Consider the following 19,710-nt stretch of genomic DNA (forward strand, 5'->3'; position numbering starts at 1 on the left):
TCTATGCAAATGGTATTATTTCGTTTTTTTTATGGCTGAGTAATATTCCATTGTATATATATACATCTTCTTTATCCATTCATCTGCTGATGGACATTTAGGTTGCTTTCATATCTTGGCTTGTCAATAGTGCTGCTATGAACATTGGGGTGCATGTATCTTTTTGAACTAGAGTTTTCATCTTTTCTGGATATATGCCCAGGAATGGAATTGCTGGATCATATGGTAACTCTATTTTTAGTTTTTTAAGAAACCTCTGTAATGTTCTCCACAGTGGCTGCACCAATTTATATTCCCACCAATATCGTAGGAGGGTTCCCTTTTCTCCACACCCTCTTCCAGAAGCTCTTTTTTCATACTTCTTTTCTCCCCCTATTTTTACCATTCAGTTCTTATATTCTATATTCAAATTTATTGTTTTATTTTTATATTGTTTAGGCACACTATGTATGCAGTTCTTTTTGAATTTAGATAAAACTTAGACAGTGAAGTGTGCAGATCTTAAATGTCCAGTGGGATGGGTTTTGACAAATGTTAATGCCCATGGAACCAACTCCCAATCAAGAAAATAAATATGTCCATTTCCACAGAAAATTCCCTCATGGCCCCTGCTAGTCAATCTCTACTTCCCAAAGGCGACCACTGTTTGGATTTATATCACCACAGAACACAATTGTTTGGCCTGTTCACAACTTCATATAAAAGGAATCCCACATGGTCTTTTGTGCGTGGCTTCTTTTGTTCAGTATAACGTCTATGAGAATGGCACACATTGTTGTCTGTATTGGTGTCATTTTCTATTGCTGTGCTGCATTCCCTTGTTAGAATATTAGACTATTTATCCACTCACCTGTTGAGAGACATTTGATTTGTTTCCAATGTGGGGATATTTTAAATAAACCTTCTGTAAATATTCTTGTATAGGAGTTTTTGTGGGCATATACTTTCATTCTTTTCCTTGGGTAAATATCTAGGGGCAGAATTCTTGGTCACTCCATAGAAGTTGAACTTTATAAGAAACTGTATGAGTGTATACAGTGGTAGTTTATACCGTATGAGTGTATAAAGTATAAGCTCTATAAGAAGATGAGAGTTTCATGTGTTCTATCTGCTCACCAGCATTTGCCATTATTAGATTTTTAAGCTTTTAGCTTCTCAGGTGGTATGAAGTGGTATCTCACTGTGGTTTTCATCTCATTTTCCTCAGGATTAATAACGTTGAAGACTTTGTCATGTGTTTATTGCTATTTGTATATCTTGTTTTGTGAAATGTCTCTTTAAACCTTTTGCTCAATTTTTATTGTGTTGGTTGTCTTTTTGTAATTGAGGTGCAGGAGTTAAAAAATATGTCCTGGATACGAGCTGTTCTTCAGATATATGTTTCATAGGTATTTTCTCCCAGTCTTTGGCTTACTTATTCATTTTCTAAAATATAATACCTTTTGACCAGCAGATGGCTTTCATTTTGGTCAAGTCTAACTTTTCAAAAAATTTTTAGTGCTTATTGCTTTCTCTCTCCCATGTAGGAAACTTTTCCCTTCCGCAAGCCATGAAGATATTTTCCTATATTTGTTTTTAGAATTTTTATTTCAGCCTTTATGTTTAGGCATACGATTCATCCTAAATTAATTTTGCTTAATGATCTCGGTTCATGTTTACCCCATGTCATTATATGTTCTACAATTTACTGAAAGGACTTTTCTTTCCCCATTGGTTTGCTTTGGCACTTTATAAAAAATCAAATAACCTACCTAAGTGAGAATTTTTTTCTGGGCTCTTTATTCTGTCCTACGGATCTATTTGTTGATCTTTATGTCAGTACCACATTGTCTTGATAAATGTAACTTTATGGTTAGTCTCAAGGTCTGCAGTTAGAAAGTGTAAGTCCTTCAACTTTTTTGTTTCTTTTTAGAATTGCTTTGTATACTCTAGGTTCTTATCTTTCCATCCAAATTTCAGAAGTATACTGTCAATTTCTGGAATTAAAAAAAAAAAGACTGCTAGTAGTTAATTTGATTGGGATTGCATTAAATCCATACATCAGTTAAAAGGGAATTGACATCTATAAAACATTCAGTCTTGAATCCATGAACATAGTATAGCTCTCTGTTTATTTATATCTTTTATTTCTCTCAACATTGTTTTCCAGTTATCAGTATATAGGTCCTGCATATATTTTTCACATTTATTCCCAGGTATTTAACTGTTTTTGATATTGTAAATGCCATTGCTATTTAAAATTTAAATTTCAAATTGTTTGCTGCTAACATATAAATATGATTGATTTTTATATATTAACCTAGTATTTTATGACCTTGCAAAATTCACTTATTAATTTAATAGTTATTTTGTAGCTTTTTAAGCATTTAATATGTAAACAATTATGTCACCTGCAAGAGTTTTATGCCTTCATTTCCTACCTTTATGGCTTTGATTTTTGTTGTCTATTTCCTGGCTAAAACCTAGTACAATATTGAATAGAAGTGATGAGAGCATGTATCCTTGCCTTGTTCCTGGTATTAAGGGAAAAGCATTACATACTTCATCATTAAGTATAATTCTAGCTGTAGCTTTTCCATAAATGCCCTTTCCTTCAATTTCTATTTTTCCAAGACTTTTCTTATAAATGGGTGTTGAATTTTCGCAAATGTAATTTTTTGTATCTATAAAAATTATCACGTGTTTTCCCTCTTTGTCTTTTTTTTTTTTGCGGTACGCGGGTCTCTCACCGTTGTTGCCTCTCCTGTTGCGGAGCACAGGCTCCGGACGCACAGGCTCAGCAGCCATGGCTCACGGGCCCAGCCGCTCCGCAGCGTGTGGGATCTTCCCGGACCGGGGCACGAACCCGTGTCCCCTGCATCAGCAGGCGGACTCTCGACCACTGCGCCACCAGGGAAGCCCTTTCCCTCTTGGTCTTAATATGACAACTTACATTGTTTGATTCTCAAAGCATCAGCCAAGTTTGCGTTCCTGCAATGAAACCCATTTAGTCATGATGCATTATTCCTTTTATTTAGTACTGGATTTTGTATGATAGTATTTTGTTAAGATTTTTCATGTTTATATTCATGAGGTGTATTTAATCTGTAATTTCTTTTTTATGTAATGTCTTTGTCAAGTTGTGGCTATAGGGTTATGCTGGCTGATTATTTCTGCAGAATAACCCTTCTTTCATCCTTGATATTAATAGTTTATTTATTTTTATTTTTTAACATCTTTATTGGAGTATAATTGCTTTACAGTGGTGTGTTAGTTTCCACTTTATAACAAACTGAATCAGTTATACATATACATATGTCCCCATATCTCTTCCCTCTTGCGTCTCCCTCCCTCCCACCCTCCCTATCCCACCCCTCTAGGTGGTCACAAACCACTGAGCTGATCTCCCTGTGCTATGCCACTGCTTCCCACTAGCTATCTATTTTACATTTGGTAGTGTATATATGTCCATGCCACTCTCTCACTTTGTCCCAGCTTACCTTTCCCCACCCCCATATCCTCAAGTCCATTCTCTAGTAGGTCTGCATCTTTATTCCTGTCTTGCCCCTAGGTTCTTCATGACCATTTTGTTGTTGTTGTTGTTTGGTTTTTTTTGTTTTTTAGATTCCATATATATGTGTTAGCATACGGTATTTGTTCTTCTCTTTCTGATTACTTCACTCTGTATGACAGATTCTAGGTCCATCCACCTCACTACAAATAACTCAATTTCGTTTCTTTTTATGGCTGAGTAATATTCCATTGTATATATGTGCCACATCTTCTTTATCCATTCATCTGTCAATCGACACGTAGGTTGCTTCCATGTCCTGGCTATTGTAAATAGTGATGCAATGAACATTGTGGTACACGTATCTTTTTGAATTATGGTTTTCTCAGGGTATATGCCCAGTAATGGGATTGCTGGGTCGTATGGTAGTTCTATTTGTAGTTTTTTAAGGAACCTCCATACTGTTCTCCATAGTGGCTGTATCAATTTACATTCCCACCAACAGTGCAGGAGGGTTCCCTTTTCTCCACACCCTCTCCAGCATTTATTGTTTGTAGATTTTTTGATGATGGCCATTCTGGCGGGTGTGAGGCGATACCTCACTGTGGCACTGCCCTGCACTGCCCTGCTTGTTAAACCACTCACTGTGGTTTTGATTTGCATTTCTCTAATGACTAGTGATGTTGAGCATCTTTTCATGTGTTTGTTGCCCATCTGTAAGTCTTCTTTGGAGAAATGTCTGTTTAGGTCTTCTGTCCATTTCTGGATTGGGTGTTTGTTTTTGTGATATTGAGCAGCATGAGCTGCTTGTATATTTTGGAGATTAATCCTTTGTCAGTTGCTTCATTTGCAAATATTTTCTCCCATTCTGAGGGTTGTCTTTTCGTTTTGTTTATCAGCTGTTGAGGGAAGGATATTGTAAGCAGCTCTTTGCAGGAAACCCCTTTTCTTGACAATTTAAGTAAAGCTACGTTGTAACTAACTTTTAAACCACGTGGCTCTGTGCTCTACTCATCTTGGGCCCTAACACACCTTTAAAATCTTTTTTTTTCTTTTCTTCTTTTTTTAAGTTTATTTTTTATTGAAGTATAGTTGAATTACAATATCGTGTTAATTACTGCTGTACGGCAAAGTGACTCAGTTATACACATACATACATTCTTTTTCATATTCTTTTCCGTTATGGTTTATCACAGGATACTGAATATAGTTCCCTGTGCTCTACAGTAGGCCCTTGTTGTTTACACCTTTCAAATCTTTTTTTTTTTTTTTTTTTGCGGTATGCAGGCCTCTCACTGTTGTGGCCTCTCCCCTTGCGGAGCACAGGCTCCGGACGCGCAGGCCCAGCGGCCATGGCTCACGGGCCCAGCCGATCTGCGGCATGTGGGATCTTCCCGGACCGGGGCACGAACCAGTGTCGCCTGCATCGGCAGGCGGACTCTCAACCACTGCGCCACCTGGGAAGCCCCTTTTCAAATCTTTTGATCACACAGTACCTTGCCTAACCTGTTGGTTTTTTCCATAGATCAAAGAAGTAGAAATGAAGAGCGAGTAATTAACAGATGACCAGATCTCTTCCCTAGCTTCCTCTTCAGTCATCTCATGAACAAACTGTGTGAACTAACTGTGTAAAGAAGATAGCATCCAAAGAAGTCGATGAGTCTGCACACAGTGGGGGGATGGCTATGAGTCTCATCTCCATCTCAATGAAATTACTTCCCCCTTTCTTTTAAAACTTTCATGGTCAAACAGAATCTCAGGAGTCGGTTTTCAGGGAAACGGAGTCCACCTTCTCCCGGCTTTCTGATTAAAAGCAGTGTTTTCTTTTCTACCAAAATCTGCCTCTCGAGTATTGATTTTTGAGTGGCGAGCAAAAGACCTAAGTTTGGTAACAGATTTTTCGCCTTTTTTAGATTACAGCCAGAGTTCCCTTCCCAAAACATGCTTTAAATCACAATACCCTTCTATTCAAAAACTGGCAAAGGGTGCCCAGAGTGTGCAGCTAGGCCAACCCCAATAGCATGGCTTTCCAGGCCCTCCAGGCTCCATCCCTGCTTGCTTCTCCAGCCTCTGCAACCTTCTGCAACCTTTCAACTTGCAGCGTGATCAGGGTGTTCATGAAGGGTCTTGTGCATGAATGAACATGCGGAGGAGCATGGCAAGTGTCAGAGAGCAGAACTTACTCTCTCAGGCTTCCCTGGAGCGTGACAAGCCACACCTCAGCCATCCCAGGAGCTTCAGTTGTGTTGGCCCTTTGAAAGCACCTCACTATAACAGCAGCTTAAGAGCATCACTTAGCAACTGGTAGTTTTCAACAGGTAAAAACATGCTCATGGTGTGTGTCAACCTTTGGTTTCTGGTTATTTGCCAAGCTGAAATAGGCAGTGAAAAGGAAGCAATGTAACACCATGATATCCCATAGAACATGGGCTACTCTCCAGTTTCTGAAGAGGAATGTGAGATTTTCTTTATACAAGTGATACAAGTTGCGGAACAGGTGAGTGGATACAGGAGAGGCCTCTTTGAAGACCAGTAAAGTGGCCGTCAACAGTTAAGTAGAGTTGATTTCTTCTGGCATTGCCAAACTTTGGAGTTTCTCCTGTAGGGCCTCCAGACTCCAGCCCTTGGGCACTTGTTCCGGCAGCTCCTTCAGTGGAGGATGCCATGTCCCTTCTTCCTCACCTTTTGGAATTGAGCTCATCAGTCAAAGCCCTACTTCAATGCCTCCTCCTCCATAAAGCCTTCCTTGATTTTCTTCTCAGAGTTGCTTCCCCTGCCCCATGAGAGTTTGCTCATATCCTATTTTAGTGTAAAGTAATGGAAGTAAACATAGGCTTGGAAACAGACTCAAGTTTTTGTCCTGGGTCTGCCACATGTTCGCTTTAAGATGCTGGCCCAATTACCTAACATTTCTAAGCCTCTGTTTTTCTCATCTGTAAAGTGAATAATTGGAACTTCCTCATAAGTTGTTGTAGGATTAAATGAGGTTATACCTGTAAAGTACCGCAGCACTAACATGTAACAGGCACTCAGCTTATGTGAGGTATGTTGATGATAGGGTGACGATGATTTTGATTACTTGGTTGATTCTGTCTTGAATTACAGGTTCTTTTCACCTGTCTCCTCTACTGAACTATAACCTCCTAGAAGAAGGAAATTTTGTTTTGTTTTCTGTATCTCAAACATCTATTGTACCCCTAGACCCTAGTAAGCACTCAGCAAATGTCTTTTTAAAATGCAAAATGAGATGAAGCAGACCCTAAAACTGAAACATGAAAACACATTTCTATCTCAATATTTGTAAAGGACACACAATTTCTGGACTCAGCCAGAAGGGTAAGCATTCTATCAGAGAAACATTTTTGCAGATTTGTTGAATGTGTTTGCCTGAGCTGCAGCATGCCAGGGGAAACGTGAGGTCAGACGTACTTCTGACTTGTATTTTGGAATTCTTGTTGGCATTTTGCCCTTGTTGAGTTCCTGTGGTTGTAGCTACAGGATGCAGGGTGGGGTCACCTGGGAGTTGTTAACCCTGTTTTGGAAGCTGGCACTACCCTGCTTGTTAAACACTTCCCTCCTCCACACACTAGGTGATGGGCAGGGAAGGGACCGAGGGATGGTCCAAGGCCAATCTCACACACCACCCGTTAATGTATTGGTCCAGGGGGAATGGGCTGGCATGCGTTTTCCCATTCTTGGCACACAGAAGTGTTTGTTCTGCCATGTCCAGGACAGCTGCAGGCCTTAAACAATGGTGAATGATATATTTGGTAAAGTTTATTTGAGTTCCAAAGGGTTGCTAAGCATATTAAGTAGCTGTCCTCCCTTTTCAAACCCAACCAGTGGTTCCACATTTATCCAGGAGGAATTTCACTTAGTTTCCGTGATTTTTTCAAGGTGTGTTTTACCTCTCCCTTCAATCTCCCTAGCCTGTGGGAAATGATCACTGTGCCTCTCAACCTTCTAGTCATGAGTGGTCAATGTCATGAATATCTTAAGATTAAATTTTAAAAATCCATAGATCAAAATATTTAAAGATTAATCACAAATGAGTCTTAATTCATTCTGTAATAGAATCATAGTTCTTTTTGTTCTGATCCACCGTGTCGATGTCATATCTAAATTGGCAAGATGTCCTACCTAAATGTACTGCAGGGTGTGGGTTAATCTTTGGGGAGAACTCTGTTACACCACAGTAGCAAAACATTGCTCCAAATCCCTGCATAATATGCCCCCTTTTTGTCTGCATCATGGCTCTAAAAATAATCTTGAACTAAACAAGTTCTTCCCTTGGAGAATGAGTCTTCAGTAGAAATCCAAACAGAGTCATGAAATACTTGTTTCCCCAGAATGAATCGGACACAGGCCAGGAGTTGGTAGACGCCCTGTCAAGCTATGAAATATATTTTGTATGGTTTTTTTTTAAACAAAATTGCTTGTAATTTGTATGTTATTTCGTAGTGTTTTCCTTGCACTTACAAGAGATTATGAGTATTTTCTTATGTCATCAAAGAGTTTCCTCCACCATCCTTTTTAATGGTTACAGAGTATTTCATTGAATGATTGTCTCATAGTTTATTTCCCTAAAATATTATTGTTGGATGCTTGGAATAATTATATCTTAAGATAATTTATTAATTCATTTGTCAAATATCCAGCAGGCATCAAACACATGCCAGGCTTTCTAGGGATAAATAAGACACAGTCCTGGTCCTTAAGAAGTTCCCATTCTGGGGGAAAGATCTTATGATAAACTGTGCTAGAGGAAGAATTCTACTCACAGAATAATGGACGTGGCACAGGCCACAGGCCAGACTTCTCTAATGGGTGGGGACTGTCCCTAAAGCCTGCTATCCTCTCTCACTCCAAAGTGCTCGGGCCCTGAGCTCCACCTCTCAGAGGTGGGAGGCTTACCTTGGGCCAGGTGCCAGCAGTCTCCTCTCCTTTCCACCTTCTGCTAGGAGAATGGGTATCAACCCTTCTGCATGCTAGTCTCAGCTGGTAGATTTTTTAAAAAGCCAATGCCCAGGCTGAGCAATAATAACGAGGAATGGGGCTTGAGAGGTGGTGTGCTAATAAATATTGAACCATCATCTCTCAAAAAAGTATGTATGTATATATATATATATATATATATATATATATATATATATATATATAAAGTATGCTTATTATAAATTTTACTGGTACAAAAGATGTTTAGGACACAACTTACAAATAATTTAAAATATGCAACACTCCTTCTTGTAAATTCCATACTAACAGTTGATTCTTACAGAAAGATCTTGCCAAACCAGAGTCAACCTCTGGTTTGCGAATGACAAAGGAATATAGGTTTCCCATGAATGTTGGTTTATATTTTCATTTATGTTAATGTAAAAGCAGCTTCTGGCAGGAAAGAGCTCTCTGCAGGAGGCACCCTCCTGTCTTAACCTTAAACCAGGCACCCCCATGCTCTACTCATCTCCAGCCCAAGCACACCTTTCCATTCTTTTAGCCACACAATACTTTGCCTAACTTTTCAGTTCTTTCCATAGATCAAAGAAGTAGAAATGAAGAATAAGTAATTAACTGAGGACCAGATATCTTTCCTAGCTTCCCTTCAGTAATCTCACGAACGGACTGTGTGAACAAGACAGCATCTAAAGAAAGATCACAAGTCAACAAGCCCGCACGTACGCCTGCACGCAGTGGGGGGTGGCGACAACTCTGACCCCTCATCTCAATGATTAACTGAGATTGCTTCTCTTTTTCCCCTTAAAAACTTTCATGGCCGAGCAGATTCTTCACAGGTGGTTGATCCATCATCTCCCCAGATTGCCAGCATTCTGATTAAAGGCACCTTTCCTTTGCTACCAACATTTGTGAGTACTGATTTTGTAGGTGGTGAGCAGCAACACCCAATTCATTCAATAACATTAATAAGTACGATGAGGGGCTTCCCTGGTGGCGCAGTGGTTGAGAGTCCGCCTGCCAATGCAGGGGACATGGGTTCGAGCCCTGGTCTGGGAAGATCCCACATGCCGCGGAGCAACTGGGCCCGTGAGCCACAACTACTGAGCCTGCACGTCTGGAGGCTGTGCTCCACAACAGGAGAGGCCGCGATAGTGAGAGGCCCGCGCACTGCGATGAAGAGTGGCTCCCGCTCGCCGCAACTAGAGAAAGCCCTCACACAGAGACGAAGACCCAACACAGCCAAAATTAAATAAATAAATTAATCAAATTTAAAAAAATAATAAGTACGATGGAAGTGAACCAACCAAAAAGTGTGACACGAGCAACTTCTTCTGGATTGGATGATGGTTTTTGAATACTGGAAGAATATTTTCTCCCCTTTTTTGGGTACGATTCATAATATGACAGCTACAAAAAATGGTACTTTTTGTAGTTTAATCTGCACTATTTACATTTTCTCCATCAATTTCTTGAGTGTAGGAGTTCAGTGTAAAAACAGATCAAGCACTGATTTGTAGTACTTGCTGATTCCTATGGTGTCGATTCTCCTGTGGCCAATTGTGAACCACTGATGTGACATCACTACGAGCAGAGCTGGAAGGAGGTGTGCAGCAATGCCTCATTGTATAGAATTTCCATGGCAATGATAAAATAGACCGAAGGGCCTCAGAAACATAGGTAATAGTAAAATGTAGTAAAGTAATTAGGAAATCATGGCTTTTGAGTATGTTCTACCATTAAAAAATGTAATTTACTTAATTATAAGCTTATATAGCTTAATGTTTGATTATATCCTGCAACACTTGTGAAAATTTAATAACCAGCTGTCATAGGCCAGTAAAAGCTAGTCATCATGTACCACTGGGTGGAAGTCCAGGCAGAGGGATTTTTCCTAAGCTTCCCAAGTGATTTTGATATCTAGCCATTGTTGAGAACCACTACCGAGGGCAGATGTCTTCAAACTTTTTTGCTGGTTGTTGGGAAGGGGACATTTTCCCCATTACCTCCCTTGAGTTCTTGTGGCTGGACTAATAATAAAACTGACAACAGACAGATTAACAGGACAAACAGAAATAAATTTTAATTTGTGCACATGGAGGTCTCACAGAAATGGTACCTAAGAAGTGGCCAAAGCTTTTATACTTTTTTAGACAAAGAAACAATAAATGTGTGAGCAATTGACAAGACAAAGAATCTCAGGCTTCCGCTGCTTAATTAGTGATGGATCTAAACAGAGTTTAGTCTTGGGGGAGTCAATGAAAGAAGTAACGAGGTTTGTTTATACGGGCTTCTCAGCTCCAAATTTCCTGTCTCTGGCGATAAGGGTGCAGGTGACCGTAATTCTCTCTGAGCATGGGCATCAAGTGCTAGAAAAAGCCTTCTGAGTTACCATTATGATTATCACCCGTTCACAATTGATTCAGGAACAGAACATTTTGGCAAATTACGTTAGGTATTAAACAAAAAAGTAAAATGTTCTTGGAAATGCATCTCCATGTATAGAGATGTGTAGAGATTTCTCTCTCTGTTAGTTCATGCTCATGAGTGTTTATTATTACAAGAATGCAGCAGGGGCCAGCATCAGTTCTATTTTCCACTTTTATAGATGTAAGTTCTGAGAAGGCTTTCTCACGTAAACAAGTAGGTGGGAATAGGAGAGGGTTTGCTTCAGACTTTACCCAATTCTTCGATTTGTTAAAGAGAAAAGCCACAGGCCCCAAATGGCCACTTGTTCTAAAGCCCATGATACTGATGCTGAAAACTCAACCTCTATGCACCAGTGCCAAAGCAAATCTTGGAGACAAAGTTGTGGGTGAAGTAGAAAAGAATAGCTTTATTGCTTTGCAGGCAAAGGGAGACACAGTGGGCTCATATCCCTCAAAACGGTGTGTCCCAACCCAGGGGGATTTGGTGAGGAGTTTTATAGCAATGGTTCAAGGGTGGAGTTGCTGATAAGGATCGGGGTGTGTGCAGGGCCTGCACTCCTTTAATCTGGTCTCACATGGTCTCCTGATGAGCTTCTCTGGTTCTCCAGAAATGAAGAATGCTTTATCAAGCAGTTAAAATCTTCCATTTGCTGGGGGTTTTAGTTCTGTAGATGAGCTCAAAGATACTGTTATATGTATCCCCTGAGGCAGGACCAGGGCCTGCCCCAAGGCTGCATTATTGTTTCCTGACTGCTCCTGCATTGTCTGCGCATAATCTCCCTTCCCTGACTAGCAACGTATGAACCTGCCCTTTGGAACTCAGGGAAGGTCAAGAGATGGGGGACACAGAAAGGCTTTTGTGCCCAGGAGCCCCATAGGGTCTGCTCAGTTTCAATACCAAACCCAGATTTAATACCTGACCTAATTGCAGTTTCAACCTTCTCCTAGAAGGTAGTCTTAATTGGCCAGTCCAGAATTTTCTGGTCAGCTCTGATGAAGTTATCTGTCACAGGAGCCCTCTCTTATCTCCCAAAGGGAGAAGAGGTAATCTGCATGGTAGACCCTCACCCTTCCCCCAAAAGAAGGTGACCAGGTCTGAGACAATCTTTTCTTTTGTTAATAACTTCTTTGCCCCGTCCATCTTCTATGCAAACCCTCCATTTTGTACAGCTCCTGAAACACCTCTCCGGTTGCTAGGTAGGATGTTCCCTGATCTGTGAATGACTGAATAAAGCCAAATAGAGCCAATTTACTTGGTTGAATTTTTGGTTTTTAACAGATTGTTTTCCAAGTTGTGTGCCAAAATTCCCATAATTATCTCTCATCCAAAATGATTTTTAATACTCTATCAGAACAATTAGGTCCATCTTCAATTTAGTTGGAAGAATGGAAACCCTCTGACTAACACAAAGGGTATTTAGACGTGGGTATTTCTAACGGTCCCTTTGTTTCGCATTCTGAGGTCTTTCACACCCCAAGTGTTGACTGAAAAAAAAAAAGCACAACCTAAAAGTTGAGCATTATGCTTCATGGCAGACAAAATTGAGGACATGAGCCCGGGACACAGCCTCTCAGATAGCTCTGAGGGACTGCTCTGAAGAGGTCAGCGGGGAGCCAGGATATGTAGGAGTTTTTGCCGCAAAGACCAGGCAGTCAGAACATCAAAAGATGACTGTTAATTAAAGAAAACCAGACATCTCAAGGAATTTAGCGCTTTTCTCTGTATGGGAAGTTGCAAGAGTCTGGGCTCATTGAAAGCATTCCTTTGAAATGTGCCCCAGCTCTCTGGGGCCAGCATCCTGTGCTTTCTCATCCCAAGTCTCTAGTCAGGGTGCACCGTTGGAGAGTGGCTGCAGTGGCTGACTGCTAGGTGGTGGGCATCCTGCTTCCATCCTGAGGTTCCTCAGGGCTCGCCGTGGGGGGTGGCTGTAAAGAGATGGCTTGATGGCGACATCTTTGTTCATGGATACGGCAGGTGACAATTTTGCATTGACACAAGGAATTCACCACAGAAAAGGGGTGAGAGGTCTGCCTGCCCTCGGTGAGGTGGGAGAAGGCTGGAGGAGAGAGGAGGAAGCTGCCTGCCTCTTGGACTGCAGGCTGGGCTCTGGGGCAGATGGGCTTTAAGTAAGAGTCAGCTGGAAATGGAGGAGCTGGAGGTTCATTCCCATAAATGACGCGCGTCTCAATATCCTTTTGGTGAGTCTTCCTGTGCCCCGAGGAGCATGTGTGGCCCTGTTTGAAGACCATTGCTCTAGACTCTCCTAGAGAAACCGGGGGAGGCCCCCTGGAGCTCCCCAAACCCAGCCACAGCTGTGCCCTGTGGTGCCAAGGATCCAGTGGTACCTGCAGCTGGGGAGGGGATGGGCTGGCTGACGTTGCAGCATCTTCTGGGAGGACATTAGAGCTACAGCTCTGCCCCAGTGACCATGGCTTCCTGGACCATTTTCCATGGAAGGCAAGAAAACTCTGCTTCTAGCAGGAGCCGGAGCCATCAGGTCCCTGCGCCTCAGTTTTCCAATTTGAAAACGGAATTTGCAACACCAGCTTCCCAGAGTTGTTGTGGGATGAAATGAGGCAAAGAATAACTAATGCTTTGGAAGCATCAGGCATGAAACAGCTTAGGGAAGCGGTTCTCCCCTGGACAGAGCCCAGGAGCAGTGAGGATCCAGGGTCAGTGGGGGAAGAGACTCCACAGTTGTAGGAACTTGCTCTGCACTCTTCAGAAAAATTACCCCAAACTTGGAAGAAGGTAAGTTGTGGGGTTCGGCAGGTCTTTTCAACATCCTCCTGGGGCCTCGATTAATAGGCCCAAGAAGAGCATACCTGTCTTCGACTTGACTAGCGCGTGTACCGTTTGTGAAGTTACACACAGGTTTGTAGATTCCTGTCTGGCACAAATGCCAATTTTTTGGTTCAGTAGAAAAAATAACTCCAAAGATTATGCCTTTATTGACATGGATCAGTTTTGTATCTAGTCCAGCAATTTTATTCTTATTCTAACTTAAATATATATATATTTATATATATTTAAATTATCCAGCCCCTCAAATGCTCCTTGAATCTGTTCTATTACTTTAGTGGTTACCTCATTAATGAGTTGAACATTTCACGTGTTCATTCTATATATTTTTTCATTCTACATGAGAATCATGTTTTAAACTTCTTGACAGTTACACTTAGTGCTCAGGACTGATTATATATATAGATCATTTATATATATAATTTCTTTGGATCTTGTTTAATTCTCTTGATAATCTTGGAAATAGACATTATCATCCCCATTCTACAGTTGAAGAAATGGAGGCTTGCAGAGGCAATGGTGCTTGACCAAGCTGTCCCAGATGGTGAGAAGTAAAGGATGGATAGTGTGAGGGGGATGTGAAAACTAAACTTTTAAGGTCTTGGGGTCCTTTATTTACTTTTGGCTGAAAACAGGTGAATTTTTAATGCCAAACTCATGTCCCTCCCCCTCCACCCTACCATCCCCCCAGCCTGCCAGGCCCCAGGCTGTGTGAACTTGCCCTTCTCTGAGCTCCTCTGATTCTAGCTGTGGGATTAGTCCACCTACAGTCCTGCAAACTCTATTCCTCAGACCAGACCAGTGACGCAGTGGCCCCTGAGGTTGACTCGCTGGCTCCAGAGCCCCCTTGAGTCCAACTCCTAGGGGCTGAGCCTTTAGGTGAATCAAATTACCTAGGAGGAGGTGAGGACCCTCTCTGTGAGGTCCACCCCAGTCCAGAATCCCCTCGTCTCCAACATCACAGGTGGCTGCCTGGCCTGGCAGGGAGGACCGAGCTCCTGAGCAGTGAGGGCTCCCTAGCCCGCCCGTAGCCACTGCTCCCACTAGGGGGGCCCATCAGCCCTGGGGACCAGGGGCAACCAGAGCCCCAGATGGCACGTGTGGCAGAAATCTCCCTTTCCAGCCAGGGATCGAGGGTGTGTGTGTGTGTGTGTGTGTGTGTGTGTGTGTGTGTGTTCATTTTTGACCAGTGATTAAGTGGAAACAAGTTGACAACCCACAGAATTTCCCTTCCCAACCCTCACTTTCCAGGTTTACTTTTAGACCATTGTCCTGGTTAGAGAAGACCCGAGAAGGACCCAGTAGTAGCTGAGAAAGAAGAACATTCAGGATGTGGTCTCAGGACTGGTTAGGGTTTGAGAAGTAGAGAAGGTCTAATGCCTTAATCATGATGATGAGATGCTCTAACCAGCAAGATTACTTTGACAAGGAAATTCATATCAAGAATAATTATAAAGCTCTGATCCCTACAGAATGTTATTAAATAATTAAAAAATGTTAAATGGGATTGTATGAAATTTTAGATCCTGTCACCTGCTCTTTGCACTCAATAACAAAGTATAAATATCATTTCGTTTGATCACATTCCCTCATCTATTCATGCTGCATAACGTTCCATTGTTTGCATGGTCCACAATTTATGTAATAAATCCCTATTGATGGGCATCAAGGTGGCTTCCAGTGCTTTCCCCTCACTCCTTCTGCCTCCTGACTGCCCCTGGGGCTTCCCCCCGTGACCCTACATGGCAGGACATGCCCCTTCCTCTTGTAAGTAATCAACTCTTCTTTCAAGGCTGTTGTCTTACCATACCTGATTAAAACAAAATCCTGGGTACATTTTAAAACAACAAGGAGGCCAACTGGGCTCTGGTTAAGGACATGGGCCGCCCACCCTAGCTTTTCCTCCTGGGCCTTCTGTCTGTTCCACCCATTCCCAGACATCTGCCTTTCTCTGCTGGACTGTCCAGTCTCCTCCCTGTTGGCCTGGCCAATTCCCCCAAGTCTGTCAAAGTCTAGACTATGATGCTTTGGGCTACATTTGTTCAGTTTCCAAAACACTGCTTCTGGGTGCCCTGGTATGCTTACTCTGTTGGTACTCACTTCCCATCTCTGAGAGCTTTCCACAAAAACTCAGAAAAGGAGAACAATGGCATTCCTCTTTAAGGCAGTAGGGAGCCTGAGTGGACTGCGCTGTCTGGAAGGAGCAGAAAAGCCGAGTTCAGTTGCAAGGGAAGTATCTTTCAGGAAGCTGACTTATTGCAAGGTTCCATAGAGGACTTCCTTCCAACAGAGATTTCAGATGTTGAGAACACCAGACAGTGCATGGTTTCCTAAATTCGAATGTCAAAGGGCTTCCATGAGGCTTTATTTTGAAATCAATAGCCTCTGTTTCCTTTTGAGAATTTCTTGAGAGAAATTCTTTTTGTGAAATCTAGAGGGGGGAAAAAAAAGTGCCAGGAAAAAAATGAAAACTCAAGATGCAAAAAGATTCAGGGTTTTTCCTCAAGGAAAAAACCAGACGGTCCTCGAGTTGAGTTTCAACAGGCTCCAAAAGCCTTGTGCACATCTGTAGACCAGGCGACTCACATAGGGAGAGGCACAGTAGGAAAAACTAGAAAGGCGGAAACATTTAACAGGTCCAAAATGGGGTTGGGGACCATTCTATGTTCTTTCTGGAAGCTTCATACACTTGGAGAGGGGGAGCAGTGTGCTGGAGATGGCTTGCCCAGGCTCACAACACTGGTTATGCCTCTCTTCCCAACTCTGCGTTTAATAATGTCAGGTGGGCGGCTTGAAAGTGGCCATGGTGGGAATATTTACACCATGGCAATCAGCAATTGCTACAAAGCAGGACCTCTTTTTTTCCCCACAGAGATGGCTGTTAAGCATTTATCAGCACATCACGGGCAACAGGTAAGGGTAGTGGGAAGGCATGTAGGAAAGAGGGAGACCCCTGAGCCAACTAAAAACGAATTGTAACCCTGGCCTGAAAGAGAGATTACTGTTGTTTGTAAATGCAGTATCAAATCGTGGGAAGAGTATGGGCTTATGAGTCAGACAGGTCTGCCCGGGTTTGGACCCAAGCTCTGCTACCTACCAGCTTGTATCCTTAGGTACTTTGAGCTTCAATTTCATTTGTATGAAGAGGAGATGGCAGTGGTATCTGTCTCTTCAGGGAGTGCATCTGAAAGCAGCTCTTTTGTCCCTTTCCTGTTTGCCCCTTTCTATTCCCCTCTAACCTTAAAAGAACCTAATTATAGGAATGAGATCACTAGGCAATTTACCCTAACTCCTGACTTATGCCCTCCTGAATGCACACCATGCCTTGTTGAACCTGTTGATTCTTTTCCTACATAAAAAGAAGTAAGAATGAAGAATGAAGCAGTTAAAAAAAATGACTAGGTTTCTATCTCCAAGAGTCCCCTTAGCAATCCTGAAGGCAGATCATACAAGCAAGATAACATCTGAAGAAAGAGTCAGCCAGGCTGCACACAATGGAGAAAGATATAAAACCTAACCTCCTTCCTTGATGATTCACTGAGATTCTTCCCCCTTTTTCACCTTTAAAAACTGTCATGGCTGGGGCTTCCCTGGTGGCGCAGTGGTTGAGAGTCCGCCTGCCGATGCAGGGGACGCGGGTTCGTGCCTCGGTCCCGGAAGATCCCACATGCCGCGGAGCGGCTGGGCCCGTGAGCCATGGCCGCTGAACCTGCGCGTCCCGAGCCTGTGCTCCGCAACGGGAGAGGCCACAACAGTGAGAGGCCCGCGTACCGCAAAAAAAATAAATAAATAAACTGTCATGGCTGGGGCTTCCCTGGTGGCGCAGTGGTTGAGAGTCCGCCTGCCGATGCAGGGGACACGGGTTCGTGCCCCCGTCCGGGAAGATCCCACATGACGCGGAGCGGCTGGGCCCGTGAGCCATGGCCGCTGAACCTGTGCGTCCCGAGCCTGTGCTCTGCAGCAGGAGAGGCCACAATAGTGAGAGGCCTGCGTACTTGCAAAAAAAAAAAAAAAAAACCTGTCATGGCTGAAGAGAATCTTCAGATTTGGTCTCTGGACACGAGTCCACTCCCCAGATTGCCAACTTTCCGGATTAAAGCACCTTTCCTTTCTACTGCCACCTGCCTCTTGAATTATGGGCTCTTCAGCAGTGAGCAGCTGAACCTGAGTTTGGTAACACATCTGGTGAGCCAGGTACTTTGTACACACTCTCTATAATTCTTGCTTGCCTTTAATGAATGCAGAAAACCATTTATTCACTTAGTTGGTAAGAATTTCTTGGGTACCTGCTAGGTCCAGTGTGCTGGTAATGTGATGTCCAATAGGCCAGCAGTGCACAGGAGGTGTAGACAGACTGCCAGAGTGTGCAAGACAGAGCATGACTTTGTTGTATGATGTGAGACCCAGCCCTCAACATGGCCCTCAGTGAGCCCCCCCACTGGGGTTCATACCTTTGTGTGGTTCTCTCCCACACTGAGTCAGTTATCCTGTGTGACCAATAGCAAGTGACAGAAGTGATGGTAGGTCACTTCCGGGATTAGGTTGTAAAGTGACAGAAGTTATGGTAGGTCACTTCCGAGATTAGGTTGTAAAGTGACAGAAGTGATGGTAGGTCACTTCCGGGATTAGGTTGTAAAGTGGCAGAAGTGATGGTAGGTCACCTCCGAGATTAGGTTGTAGAAGCCCTTGGTCTTGGCCTGGGGCCCTCTCTCTCTCTTGAGTCTTTCACTTCGAGGGAAGCCAGCTGCCATGCTGTGAGCGGCCCTGTGTCGAGGCCCATGTAGTGGGGTGCTGATGTATTTCTCCAACAACACGGGAGCTTGGAAATGGCTTCTCCAGCCCAGTCGAGGCTTCCGATGACTGAGGCCCTGGCTAATGGCCTGATTGCAGCCTCATGAGAGACCTTGAGTCAGAACCACCCAGCTAAGCCTCCTGTAGCTTCTGACTCTCAGAAACTATGTGAGACAATAAATATTTGTTATTTTAAGCTGTTAAACTTGGGGGTAATTTGTTATCTAGCAATAGATAACTAACACAGATAAGTCTAAAGATTTCTCACTAGAAAACGTCTATGTAATTTTATGGATGGGGAAAACATAAGTTGAAATATAGATATACAACCATAGATGCTAGAGAGAGAAGTCTGAGAAATCGTCAATTCAACTGTATCATTTAAAAAGAGAAGTAAAAAGAATATTTGTTATTAACTAGGCTTACAACATCAAAAAACATTGCACCCATAAGGCCATTCCCCCATCATGTCAACTATTTGCATTTCTCCAGTCCCTTCCATGCTGGCTCTAAGCTGAATAATTACTGTCTTATTTATTATCCTGGTCTGTATGCAATTTGTGGCCAATTTCTTAAAAGTTGACATGGTTTCATTTACACATTTTCATCTTTCTACATAGATACCACATTGGTCATTTAAAATGTTAGTATTCCATGGTAACAACGAGTCATGTTTCTCGGGTCTTATAGTAAACATTTTTGTTGTGTATTATAAATAACATTATGAGAAACACTGATATACATGATCTTTCCATTTCCCCCCAGTCGTTTCCTTTGTATACAGTCTTGGGAAGGAATTAATGATATATTTTCTGGCTCCTGATACATGGAGAAGGAAGTGCCAGAGGAGGTGCCTTAATTTTGTCCATCCTACACTCTGACATACTGGAGGTCCAGAGAGGGGTGCCCCCTCCAGATGTCTGACACATGATTGGCCTCTAGGAAAAACTCACCTTGACAGTGGGTGGAGGGCTGAGCCAGAGAAATAGCAGCCACTATTTATTGACAACCTACTGTGTTCTAGGCGCATTCCAGTCATGATTTCTTATCCCTACAACAACTCTTTTTTTTTGCGGTACGCGGGCCTCACTGTTGTGGCCTCTCCCGCTGCGGAGCACAGGCTCCGGACGCGCAGGCGCAGCGGCCATGGCTCCCGGGCCCAGCCGCTCCGCGGCATGTGGGATCTTCCCAGACCGGGGCACGAACCCGCGTCCCCTGCATCGGCAGGCGGACTCTCAACCACT

Source organism: Leucopleurus acutus (assembly GCF_964270905.1).
Source record: "Leucopleurus acutus genome assembly, chromosome: 1".
Taxonomy (NCBI): domain Eukaryota; kingdom Metazoa; phylum Chordata; class Mammalia; order Artiodactyla; family Delphinidae; genus Leucopleurus; species Leucopleurus acutus.